This window comes from Kogia breviceps, chromosome 9 (genome assembly GCF_026419965.1).
Source record: "Kogia breviceps isolate mKogBre1 chromosome 9, mKogBre1 haplotype 1, whole genome shotgun sequence".
NCBI classification, from domain to species: Eukaryota; Metazoa; Chordata; class Mammalia; order Artiodactyla; family Physeteridae; genus Kogia; species Kogia breviceps.
Window position 1 is genome coordinate 12,056,092 of NC_081318.1, and position 12,665 is coordinate 12,068,756.

Sequence of the window (12,665 nt, forward strand, 5' to 3'; positions counted from 1 at the left end):
CACAGCCCTCCTGAAATCTATAGCTTAGCAACCTCTGCTGACCTATTTGCACATCCAAAGATGATTCAGTAACTGAGTCCTGTTCTGGCATTCATTAATGAGCACAGTCTATCTGTTGAGTGACCCCCCAAGAGCTTAGACCTCACACCACTCGGACCGAACCCTGAGTGCCTTCACCTTAGCAGGCAGTTCTTCCTCAACATGTTTTCTGTCAGCATCTCCAATGCTCCACGTCTCCCTCTCCCTCTCCTGGATCCTTCACTCACGCCATTCCTTGTCTGACTTTCACATATTTATCCCTCCCTGGGCATCCAGACGTCCTGTCAATCTGAAGTACTCAGGCACCTTTTTTGATGTCGTTCTCAATAGGTTATTTACTATGAACTGAAGAAAAAAAAAGATGGCGTTTCAGCCTAATGACGGTAATTCACTTAGTTACCTGCTCAAAAGTTTAGTGGGAGTTGGGCTCATTCACTTGTACTCAAGACACATCACACAAATACATCTCCGTGAAAAATACAACACTGACGATCAAACAAAGTCTTTCTTGACCCTCCCCTCTCCTGCTTCATTTCCCACAAATAACCATTATTATCAATCCAGTGTGCATTTCTCCAGTCCTTTTTCTCTCTATACATTTGAATCCCTTATCAAAATAAGCTACACGCGAATGTCTAGTAGGTACCCAGGTACGACTGGTTGGATGAAGGAACATGTGGATGTATGTGTGTGTGTGTGTGTATACAAATAAACTGCTTTGCACATGGGGTTGTGAATGTGTTTTGATATAAGTCGTATTGCCTTATACATATTAATTGCCTTACACATATTATTTGGCAGCTTTCTTTTTTTACTTAACAGCATACCTTGGGAATATTTCCACCGTACCACATATTGCTCTATTTTATTCCACAATACTAGTGCATAGCATAGTATGTTATAGATATTTATTTGTCCATTACTATACTGATGGGTATTTACATATTTCCTATATTTTGCCATTTATAAACGATGCTATCACATAAATCCTGACAGAATTTTCTGCCTACATGTGCATATATTTTTATGGAATTGTTTCTTTTTTTTTTTTTTTTTTTTTTTTTTTTTTTTGCGGTATGCGGGCCTCTCACTGTTGTGGCCTCTCCCGTTGCGGAGCGCAGGCTCTGGACGCACAGGCCCAGCGGCCACGGCTCACGGGCTTAGTTGCTCCACGGCATGTGGGATCTTCCCGGACCAGGGCACGAACCCGTGTCCCCTGCATCGGCAGGCGGATTCTCAACCACTGCGCCATCAGGGAAGCCCAAGGAATTGTTTCTTTGAAGTGACTTGTTGAGTAACATGTTATGTGCATTTTTAATAACTGTTGCCGAATGGCCTTCCACAAAGGCTGAGCTTACATTCCAGCTGTGGGAGAGTCTGTATTTCCCTACTTCCTCAACAGCGTCGGATCTTATTGATTCTTTTAATTTTGCCCATCTGATGGGTGAAATGGTGTTTTATTTAAAAAATTCACCTTTCACTGAACTTTAGTTAGATTAAGCATTTTTCACTATGTTTATTGGCCTTCTTTACTGCAAATCCATCCTGTAGAATGTCCACAGGATAGATTTCTAATTCTTTTTCTCCTAGTTTAGAGGAAGAGATCCCCCTCTCTTGGTGCCCCAGAATTCATTTCCTCAGGCTTCCCTTGTTTCTCAATTAACTTCTCTCTTTAGCATCTTCAATTTTCCTGTCTTCACAGATTTACTCCTCTCGGCTTTCAAACATAAGCAGATACAATTATCTTGGGATAAAAGACTTTATTCAACAGTATCATTCCCTTGAACTCCTGCCTTGTTCTCTCCACCCTTGTGCTCGACAGATGAACGCTTCACATCTGCTCCTCTAATCAATGATACCAGTGAGTTCACTCAGTCCTAATTTGGTTGACCTTGTTATGTCCTTTTAAATCCCATTGCCATCTCTCTCTCTTTTTTTAAAAAAATTATCTTATTTGGTTGCGCCGGGTCTTAGTTGCAGCAGGCAGGTTACTTTAGTTGCAGCTCACAGGCTCCTTAGTTGAAGCAGGCAGGCTCCTTAGTTGTGGCAGGCGGGCTCCTTAGTTGCAGCATGTGGGTTCCTTAGTTGTGGCAGGTGGGCTCCTTTAGTTGTGGCTCGTGGGCTTCTTAGTTGCAGCTAGATGGCCCCTTTGTTGTGGCAGGCGGGCTCCTTTAGTTGTGGCTCATGGGCTCCTTTAGTTGTGGCTCATGGGCTCCTCAGTTGCGGCATGCGAACTCTTAGTTGCAGCATGCATGTGGGATCTAGTTCCCTGACCAGGGATCGAACCCAGGCCCCCTGCATTGGAAGCGCAAAGTCTTATCTGCTGCGCCACCAGGGAAGTCCCCGCCATCTCTTTTTGGTCAGCATCTTCTCTTAGCTGCCAAGACACCTTCCCATTTTTCTTCTTACCTCTAGAATTACCTTCTTTCTTTCTCAAGCATTTTTTTCCTTCTTTGCCAAAAAGCATGAAATTTTAGCCTTTCCTGTTTTGGGACCTTTGTGCTTTGCCTTCACCTGTTCCTTTGGAGATCTCACCCATTCCCAAAATTTTAACTGTTATCTCCATGTAAATAACTCTCAAACCACTATCACTAATCCTGATGTCTCATTAAAAACCCAGTCTTTCACTTGTGCTTTTCCCCTTGAATTGGACCACTGTAACTTCAGGATCAGAGCACTAAATTACACTTATTATTTCCCTTTCCCTCAAACCAATCGTGATTTTACCAATTTTTATAGGTAACAAGAGAAAGAAAATATTATTTTCTAAGTAGCAGAATTCTCCCTCAGTGGACATTTATTTTGTCTACTAGATAGTTTGATGAGTCCCTTCTGGTGAAGGGGGCTAGGTGAGAGGGTAACATCTGAAAGGATCAAGCTTGCATAAAAAGTGGTGGTCATGAAATTAATTTCCAAATGGGGCTGATCTGCTATTACACTTTTGTTTGCTGGATATTCTCTTCAAGAGCTGAATTGTTTGGGACAATTCAGGATAGAACAACTCAGGATGGGAGTGGCTGTGGAAAGAAAGAGAAGGGAAAAGGCAGCTAGCATCCAGAATGGAAATTTGGCAAAAGAACAGACGTGTTTAGGAAGGGTTTTATGAAGCTTTCCACTCGGTATAGAATGACAGATTGACAATATTTTTCCTTCAGCACCCTAAAGATGTCGCTCTGCTGTCTTCTCACTTGTACTATTTTCATCAAGAAATTTTTTTGTCTTCCTTACTTTGTTCCACTGTATAAAATACGTCTTTATTGTCTGGCTGCTTTTAAGATCTTCTCTCTAACAATAGTTTTAAGCAATTTGATTGTGGTATTCTTTGGGGGTGGTGTGTGTGTGTTTCTTGTCCTTGGTTTTGGCAGACTTCTTGGATTTGTGGATTTAGAATTTTATCAAATTTGGAAATTTTTCAGTCATGACTTCTCATTTTTTTCTTTCTTCTCATCTCTTTCCGCTTCTTCTGGGACCCCAGTTACAAGTATATTAGGCCACTTGAAGTTGTCCTGTAACTCTGGATGGTCTATTTACTTTTCAAAAACTCTATTTCATCTCAGCTTGTTTTTAATGCTTTACCTTCAAGTTCATTAATATTTTCTTCTGCATTGTCTAACCTGCCATCAATCTCAGACAATGTATTTTTTTCATCTCAGACATTATAGTTTTCCTCTCTAGAATTTTGATTTGAGGCTTTAAAAAATATTTTCCTTGTCTCTACTTAACATGTTCAATCTTTTCTCTAGCGTCTTGGACATATGGGACACAGTTATAATAACCATTTTTACATCTTTATCTTCTAATTCTAGTATCTGTGTCAGTTCTGGGTTAGTTTTGATTAATTCATTTTTTTTCTCATTACGAATTATATTTCTCTGCTTCTTTGCATGCCTGGTAATTTTTTATTGCATGCTGCACATTGAATTTTACTTTTGTGTTGTAATTTTTATATTCCTATACATATTCTTGAGCTCTGTTTTAGAACTCTGTTTTAGAAGTTACTTGGACGCAATCTGAATTTTTTTTATTGTCTGGCTTTAAATATTTGTTTGGTGGGTCCAGAGCAGCATGTAGTCTAGGGTTAATTATTTTCCACTCCTAAGTCAAAACACTTATAAGTTCTCTACCCAATGCCACATGAATTTTAAGTTTTTTTAATTCTGGCTGGTGAGTACATACAATATTCCTGGCCCTAAGTGAAATTCAGGTCCTGATTTTTTTAATCCTTTTGGGTAGTTATTTCCCCAGTTTCAGATAGTTTCCTCACATCTATGCGCTGATCAAGTGCTCTGCTAAATACTAGAGGTGGACCCTCTGAAGAGGGTCTAATTTTTTTAAAATTGGATGTCAGCTATTTGAATTTTATGTGGCTACATTCTGGGATATTTGTACCTCTTTAAAAAATTCTGTACTTTGTTTTGTGACACAGTTAAATTCTATGGAAACAATTTGATATTTCCAAGTCTTGCTTTGAAGCTTTGTAAGTTGTGTCTAGAATAGCCTTTAGTCTAAAGTTAACTTGCCTCCACTACTGAGGCAATACTCTTCTGAGAATTCTCCTCAATGCTCTCAACTCTTGCTGGTGGAAACATCATCTATCTGAAGCCCTATGTGAGCTCTGGGATGCTTCTGCCTGGTCATTTGCAGTGGCATTTCCCTACCCGAAAGTAGTTTCCTCATATGCGTGTACTTACCAGAACAGCCAAGGAATCACTAAGAGCCTCTGCAGATTCTAGGGCTCTTTTTCTTTGCAGCTTTCCTCTCACTGCCCTGGAATTTTAGCCACTTTGGCCTCTTTAAACTCCGAACTTGAGTCTTCTCAACTCAGAGAGACAGACAGGTTCTATTTTTCACCACTGCTACCTGAAATATTTCTCAAGATAGTAAGCTGGGGCCATCATAGGGTCGCCTCATTTGTTTCACTTCTCTCAGGGATCCTTGTCTTGTGCCACCTGTTGTCCAATTTCTAAAAACTATTATTTCATATATTTTGTATATTTAGTTGTCTTGAGTTGGAGGATAAATCCAATCCCTGTTACTTTATCAGAAATTCCCTCCATACATTGATATTTAAGCTTTAGGGAATTTTACTATAACCGATCTTCTTGCATTATTTCCCACTCCCCCTAAACTAATCTTTCTCTGTTCTTCACTTATGTCCTGTACTTTTAGTCTCTGTACCTTTGCTTAATCCATTCCTCCTTTCCTGATTTTTGCTCTCTCATCTTTCTCAGGCTAGCCAAACTCAGAGTCTGTCTCTTACATGAAAGTTACACGGATCATTGTAACTAGAAGTAATCTCTTTCTTGACCAAAGTTTGTGTTTTTTAAAAAAATTAATTAATTTATTTATTTTTGGCTGCATTGTGTCTTTGTTGCTGCGCGGGGGACTTTCTCTAGCTGTGGCGAGCGAGGTCTACTCTTCATTGCGGTGCACGGGCTCTAGAGCGCAGGCTCAGTAGTTGTGGCGCACGGGCCCAGCCGCTCCACGGCACGTGGGATCTTCCCGGACCGGGGCTCGAACCCGCGTCCCCTGCATCGGCAGGCGGACTCTCAACCACTGCGCCACCAGGGAAGTCCATGGACCGAACGTTTTGGGATCATCCTGCTTGGGTTTTGCCAAGCTTCTTGGTCTGTAGGTTGATATTATTTTTCAGATCTGAACATTTTGGCTATAGTTTTGAAAACTTTTTTTTTCTGCCACCTCATCTCTTCTCTGTGTCAAAGATCCCAGTTGTGTTAGGCTGCTTGATATTGTTCAGGAGGTTTTGCTATAAGACTTTTTCCTTTTTGCTTTTGTTCAGCCTTCTGCCACTCTCTTCTTCTTCTTCTTCTTCTTTTTGACAGTTTCTATTGTCCTGGTTTTATGTGTACTTTTCTCCTATGGTACCTGATCTAATGTTAAGCTTATGCAGGAACTGTTTCATTTCATATATTTTATTTGTCTGTTCTAAAAGTTCTATTTAATTCTCTTTTTAAAGTCTCTGTTTCTCTCCTCGTGTTGCGTTTTCCTTTAAATCTTTGAACGTATTTATGATAGCTTTCTTAAAGTCTTACCTAACTTATCATCGCGTGACATCTGTGGGTCAGTTTCTGTTGACTGATACTACCATTGAGTGTGGTCACACTTTCCAGCTTCTTAGTCTACCCAGTACTTTTTAGCTGAATGCTCAACATTATGAATGTTTTATTTTTGATTGTCTGGATCTTGTTTTCTTCTTTCAAACAGTGTGGAGCTTTATTCTAGCAAGCCATTAATTTACTTGCAGATCAGCTTGTCTGCTTGTTCCTTTCAAGGGTTTTTCTAAGCTTTGTTAGGTTTAAGGTAGAGTAGAGCCTTATTCCAGGGCTAGTTGAATCTTACCCTGGGGTCTCAACTGAATGCACCGGGAATTCAACAGCAACTAGAATGGGGCTTCCCTGGTGGCGCAGTGGTTAAGAATCTGCCTACCAATGCAAGGGACGTGTTCGAGCCCTGGCCCGGGAAGATCCCACATGCCGCGGAGCAACAAAGCCTGTGCGGTGCACAACATCTACTGAGCCTGAGCTCTAGAGCCCACAAGCCACAACTACTGAGTCCACGTGCCACAACTACTGAAGCCTGCGTGCCTAGAGCCCGTGCTCCGCAACAAGAGAAGCCACCGTTGGGCTTCCCTGGTGGCGCAGTGGTTGAGAGTCCTCCTGCCGATGCAGGGGATACGGGTTCGTGCCCCGGTCCGGGAGGATCCCACGTGCCGCGGAGCGGCTGGGCCCGTGAGCCGTGGCCGCTGAGCCTGCGCGTCCGGAGCCTGTGCTCCGCAGCGGGAGAGGCCGCAACGGTGAGAGGCCCGTGCACCGCAAGAAAAAAAAAAAAAGAGACGCCACCACAATGAGAAGCCCGAGCACAGCAGCGAAGACCGAACACAGCCAAAAATAAATAAATAAATAAAATTTTTAAAAACAACGTCTATTCTGGTTGGACACAGCTTGAACATCTCTCAGCCTTGTGCAAACTCTAGTAACTCCTCACCCTGTATTTCACCAGTAGTTAATTCCCCAGGAGTTATTCTTTGCCTGGCCTCATGGAGTTTCACCCTAGTCACACACAGCTTAGTATTCAGCCAAGGACTCAAGAAGCCCCTTCTGTAGATTTCTGGGGCTCTTCTCCTCCTCTCTGAGCTGTCTCCTCAGCTCAGTAAGATTTCAGGATTTGACGTGCTCTGTCTGGGTTCCTTCTCCTGGCAAAGCAGCCCATAAAGTACCAGGCAGAAAACTGGATGACTACAGAGCTCGCCTCATTTGTTTCCCTGTCTTCTACATCACAGTCTTGTACTAGCTATTGTCTAATATCAGAAAACAATTGTTTCATGGATATTATCCAGGTTTCTAGTTGTTTATAGTTGGAGGGTATAATGGGTTGAATTGTGTCCTCCTCAGAAAAGGTATGTTGAAGTCCTCACCCCCAGTACTTCAGAATGTGGACTTACTTGGGAGTAGATTCATTGCAGATGTGATTAGTTAAGATGAAGTTATACTGGCTTACTGTGGGCTACCTGAGTACTAAGTACTGTAGTGGCCTTATAAGAGGACAGCCATGTGAAGACAGACACATGCAGGGAGGATACCATGTGATGATGAAGGCAGACACTGGAGTGATGGAGCCACAAAGCAAGGAATGCCAAAGATTGCCAGCAAGTCACCAGAAGCTAGGAACAGGCAAGAAAGGATTCCCCTCCAGGTTTCAGAGGGAGCATGGCCCTACTGTCACCTTAGTTTTGGACTTCTGGACTCCAAAAAACTGTGAGACAATAAATTTCTGGTTTTTCAAGCCACACGGTTTGTGGTACTTTGTTACAGCAGCTCAAGGAAACTAATACAGAGGACTAGGTGGATACCTGTTTCTCCATCCGAACTGGAAGCAGAAGTTTCCAAACTCTTTTAGCATTTCCTATCTGGATGACTTTCCACCCCTTACTTTCCTCAACAGATAATAGTTACTGGAAGACAAGTATCACAGCTTATTTATTTCTGTGTTTTCCACCGCACCTATTTAACCTTGAATTTAATATGCATTGGGTATGAAATTTATGGCTTCAAACATGGGTGGGTAAAATAATTTTATTTTCTATAATGAAAATAACTTTATATCTAAGTCCCCTTTCTTTGGGGTACATGTGGTTGACTCAGGATTTTCTCAGACAGTTCATGGTTTTCCTCTTACCCCTTTCCTCCTGATGGTATCTAAGTTCTGGGGAGCTTACCAAGTATCAAGGTATCATCGGAGGGTACTTCAGTCCTTGTTTATCTTTTCTTCAGAATTCTCATTCGTACTGGTTTTCAGCATCTGGCCCCACTGATAACTGCTGCCTTTCTAGCGTGTATCTGTTCTTCAGTCCCTGTTGATCCATGCAGGATGTTCTATATGTTCCATGTCTCAACAAGGAGGCCTCTTCGGGCTTGATTTCTTCTCTCAGTTCATCTGTTTTCACGGGAATGAGAAAGTGGCTACTCCTGATTATCCTGAGTTCCCTGGGGAGTCTTGGAGACTGCTTGGGTTCCTCTGTCAAGAAAGATTTTAGAGCCTTGTGGCTTCCGTTGCTGCTGTAATGAATTGCTACAAACATAGTGGCTTGAGACAGCACACATGTATTATCTTACAGTTCTATATAGCTCAGAAGCTTGACACGGGTTTCACTGAGCTAAAATCAAGGTGTCAGCTGGGCTGTATCCTTTCTGGAGGTTCGGAGAGAATCCCTTTCCTTGCCTTATGCAGCTTCTAGAGGCCATCTGCGTTCCTTGGCTCATGGCCCCCTTTACCTTCAAAGCCAGAAACAGCCTCTCTCTCTCTCTCTCTCTCTTTTTTTAAAAAAAAATATTTATTTATTTAGGCTGTGCCAGGTCTTAGTTGCGGCACGCATGTGGGATCTAGTTCCCCGACCAGGGATCAAACCTGGGCCCCCTGCATTGGGAGTGCAGAGTCTTACCCACTGGACCACCAGGGAAGTCCCTAGCCTCTCTGACTCTGCTTGCATTGCTACATCTCTTTCTCTCACTCTTTTCTACTCTCCTCTTCCACGTTTCAGGATGCCTGTGATTACATGGGCACACCTGGAAAATCCAAGATAATTCCCCGATTTTAAGCTCAGTTGATTAGAAACCTTAACTCCAGCTTCAACCTGAATTCCACTTCACTGTGTAACACAACATATTCACAGGTTCTGGGGAATAGGATGTCGACATCTTTTGGAGGCATTATCCTCTTACCACAAGCCATTTCTACTTATTGATCTCTGGTGTGGCAACTAGGTACCCAGGGTCTTGTTCTCCTCACCCTGGAAATTAGCACAATTCTCTGCCTTCCAAACTTCTGAGCTTCCAATTCTGCCCTCCCCACCTCTCTCCCATCTCTTTTCTTGATCAAGATATAGCCAGGCGGGGGCAGGGTATGGAGGGGACACAGATAGGGGAACTTTAGAAACATCTCCTTGGGTGACGCACCTCTCTTCCCCTCAGCCCACGTAATTTTTAACTCTTCTGCAGAGGAACAAATGGACCCTCAAAGTATCTTCCAAATCTGTCGTTTGGGGATGGATTTCAGTTTTTAAGTTAAAAAGAGAAGAGTTAAATGTATTCCCATTCTCTCCACATACAGAGCTTTATCCTATCAGTAGTGAATCATTAAGAATTCAGTGTGGGGAGAGAAACCCAACGTGGCCACCAAAGGATTTGAGGGAGGCTTTGCCAGAGAGAAGAACACCCACCCAAGAAAGTGTCCAGGAAGGGCGAGGAGAGAGCTGCCGTAGTTCAACCTGGGCTTCAGCTCAGCTTCTCTGGCTGACACCTCCTCACAGGGGCCAGAGATAGGGCCCCTCCCTCTCAGAGATCTGCTGCCACAGAGTAGAGGGACCATATCCGCATCCACATTTCAATATATGAATGACTTGAATAACGTGAATGAATAAGCAATATTGCAGATGGCAGTTGAGAATGAGGAGATATTTTTCTATGGCATCAGCCATATGGAAGGAGCTCCAAGCTAGTGAGTTGTGACAATGATTAGGGAGTCAGGAGCCAGCTGGCTACGCTCCTCTGAATGTCTCTTCACTCTCCAATCTGCTGTGCCATCTCAAGGGGAGAAGATCACATTGCTTTCTATGCTTGGCGGTGACGCGGAGCCAAGGCAGCCCATGAGTTACATCAGCTCTCGTGGGCTCTGCAGGACGCACACAGCTTTTGCTGGAGTGAGAGGCTGCCAGCCGAATGAGGGCATGACGTGTTCCCATCAAAAGTAAGGACAAGTCCCTCCTCCTGGAATCTGCAGCCACCCTCTGTCTACCCTCCTTCCATCCGCATCCCCACTCAGGACTAACTCAATAAAAATTCCAGGAGCAAAGATGAAGGACAGAAAGGGAAGGAAGAGGAGAAAAGACGCTCTGTGTGTGCATGTGGGCACATACCCATCTTGGGTTCAACCCCTCCAATCTGACGAGCATAGAGGCATATTGGGTCCTATTAACAGGTTTATAAAAACTGAGATTGAACAACTGTACTTGGCTATAGCTATTTTTCATCATATGTTCTAAGTGTTCATGGAACCCACACTACGCTTACCACTTGATTTATCATCATGTAAGTCAATAACATAAAAGGACTCATTAAATTTGGAAAGGATCGAAAACCAAACCCTCTCCCACAAATACAGTGCATTCAGATGCAAACCAAAAACATGTGCTGCAGCCGAAACTCTATTAGAAGCAAGAACCCCAACATGAACTTTGAACTGTGTTACTGCAGCAACAGCAACAATAACAAATCTCTTACATCACTAGCCCCCGATGAAACAGGAAAGCATCACAAATGCCTGATTCGCTTCAGGCTTGTTCTCCCTGTTAGGCCACTTCTACCGCTCCTCTTCCCAGGGTCTCACCTTAAACTACTCCACCACATCCAGCCCGAACTGAGTAATCGTGTGGAAAATGAATCCATCAGAGGACAGGCCTGGCAAAGGCAAAGAGAAGTGGAGGTTCCAAGGGACCCAACGGCTGTCCTCCAGGCCTCTTGGGGTCCTATGTCTCATTTCAATAGAATGAGGTTATACCAGCTGTGCCTAGCAGATTCTCATCCTTAGCTACTATGACTTGATGGCTCGGCAGTGCTTTTTGTGTCTCTGTCATCCTCCAGCCCCACCCTCCATCCCATCCCATACATCTCCCACTCTTGACCGCAAGCACTGGGGGTACCCAAAACAGCCAACACTTGTAAGAGTGCAGGCAGTGCGCCAGGCAAAATGCATCTTCAAGCATTTGCAGGTACAGTAAGTCCCTTACATATGAATGAGTTTCGTTCCAAGAGCACGTTCATAAGTCCAATCGAGTTAGCACAGGTGCCCAACTAACACAAGTGGTTATATGGTATTGTACTGTCATAGGTTTATAATACTTTTCACCCAAATAATACATAAAAACAAACACAAAAAAGAAAGAAAATATTTTAAATCTTACAGTACAGTACCTTGAAAAGTACAGTAGTACAGCACAACAGCTGGCACCCGGGGGCTGGCGTCGAGTGAACAGGCGAGAAGAGTTACTGACTGGAGGAGGAGAGGATGTGGAGATGGTAGAGCTGAAGGATCGTCAGCAACCGGAGACGGAGGCGAGCTGCCATTTCACTCACACCTGACGTTGATGGAACACACGTGCGAATCTTCCAAAGTTCACAATTTGAAGGTTCGTATGTAGGGGACTTACTGCATTGCAATCCTTCTTTTCATTTTACAGATGAGAACGTCGAGGATGACAGTTCCCTGAGGGTTCCTAAGAAGCAGAGCTGTGATTAGAACCCATATCTCTTTGATTCCAAGGCCTCCATTTTCCTCTACCCCATGTTGTACTTAGAGGATAAATTAGATCCAGTGAGGCCGTTAGAGGCTCATGGAGCACAGAGGCCAACTTTGATCGGTTTAGTAGTCGATTCTGCCTGTCTAGGTCTCCAATCCTGTCTGCCGGGGATGAAGAGCAGGCAGAGCCCTTGACTGGCTGTCAGAGCAGCTTCTTTCCCTCAGAGCTGAGCTTTTTTGTTTTGAAGACACTGAAGACCTAAATCTCTGGACCTTGATCTGCTTTTGTCTCCTTTTCAGCTACCCCGGTGACGTCCTATAGCTGGCTTCCAGCTTCAGACAGACGAAAATCCCTTTTCATCATCCTGCCCCGTATCAGTGTCTCTGCGGGTTACAGAGATGCTCTCCTGGGGGAGCCAGAGAGTCACCTCTTGTTTACAGGTAAATAATGAGCCATGAAATATATTTACCTACCAGGACTTCGGAGGGATTTCAATACAGATACCTAGTGCAGGGTAGAGCCGGTTCCCTGGGAGGATGGGATGATTCATCACACACTTAAGAAAAGACAAACCTCATTTCCTCCCCAGTTGGAGGAGATCCATGCTCTACTTTGTGATCTCTGAGTGGGAGGGGCCTGGCCATCTCCGGGCCCAGAGGAGAAGGTGTCGGCCGCACTAGCTGAACGGAAGGCGGGCTGGAGATATGCCCTGCTGTCTCCTTGCCCTTCTCCTGGGCACTCTCTTAGGTGGGTCCTCCTCTCAGAACCTCACCACAGCTCTCGGAATCTGGAGTCTCAGCTATTGGTTTGACTC

General features: G+C 43.8%; 1 protein-coding gene across 2 annotated transcripts in view; it reads right to left on the reverse strand.

The window, feature by feature from the left end:
- The window catches only part of EPHB6 (EPH receptor B6), a 53,603-nt gene extending 41,820 nt beyond the window's left edge, over positions 1-11,783 (reverse strand). For both annotated transcript variants that reach the window (XM_067041962.1, XM_067041958.1), the window contains exon 1: positions 11,526-11,783. The gene's annotated coding sequence lies outside the window, so the exon portion shown is untranslated. The remainder of the gene's footprint in view (positions 1-11,525) is intronic.
- Positions 11,784-12,665: the final 882 nt, after the last annotated feature.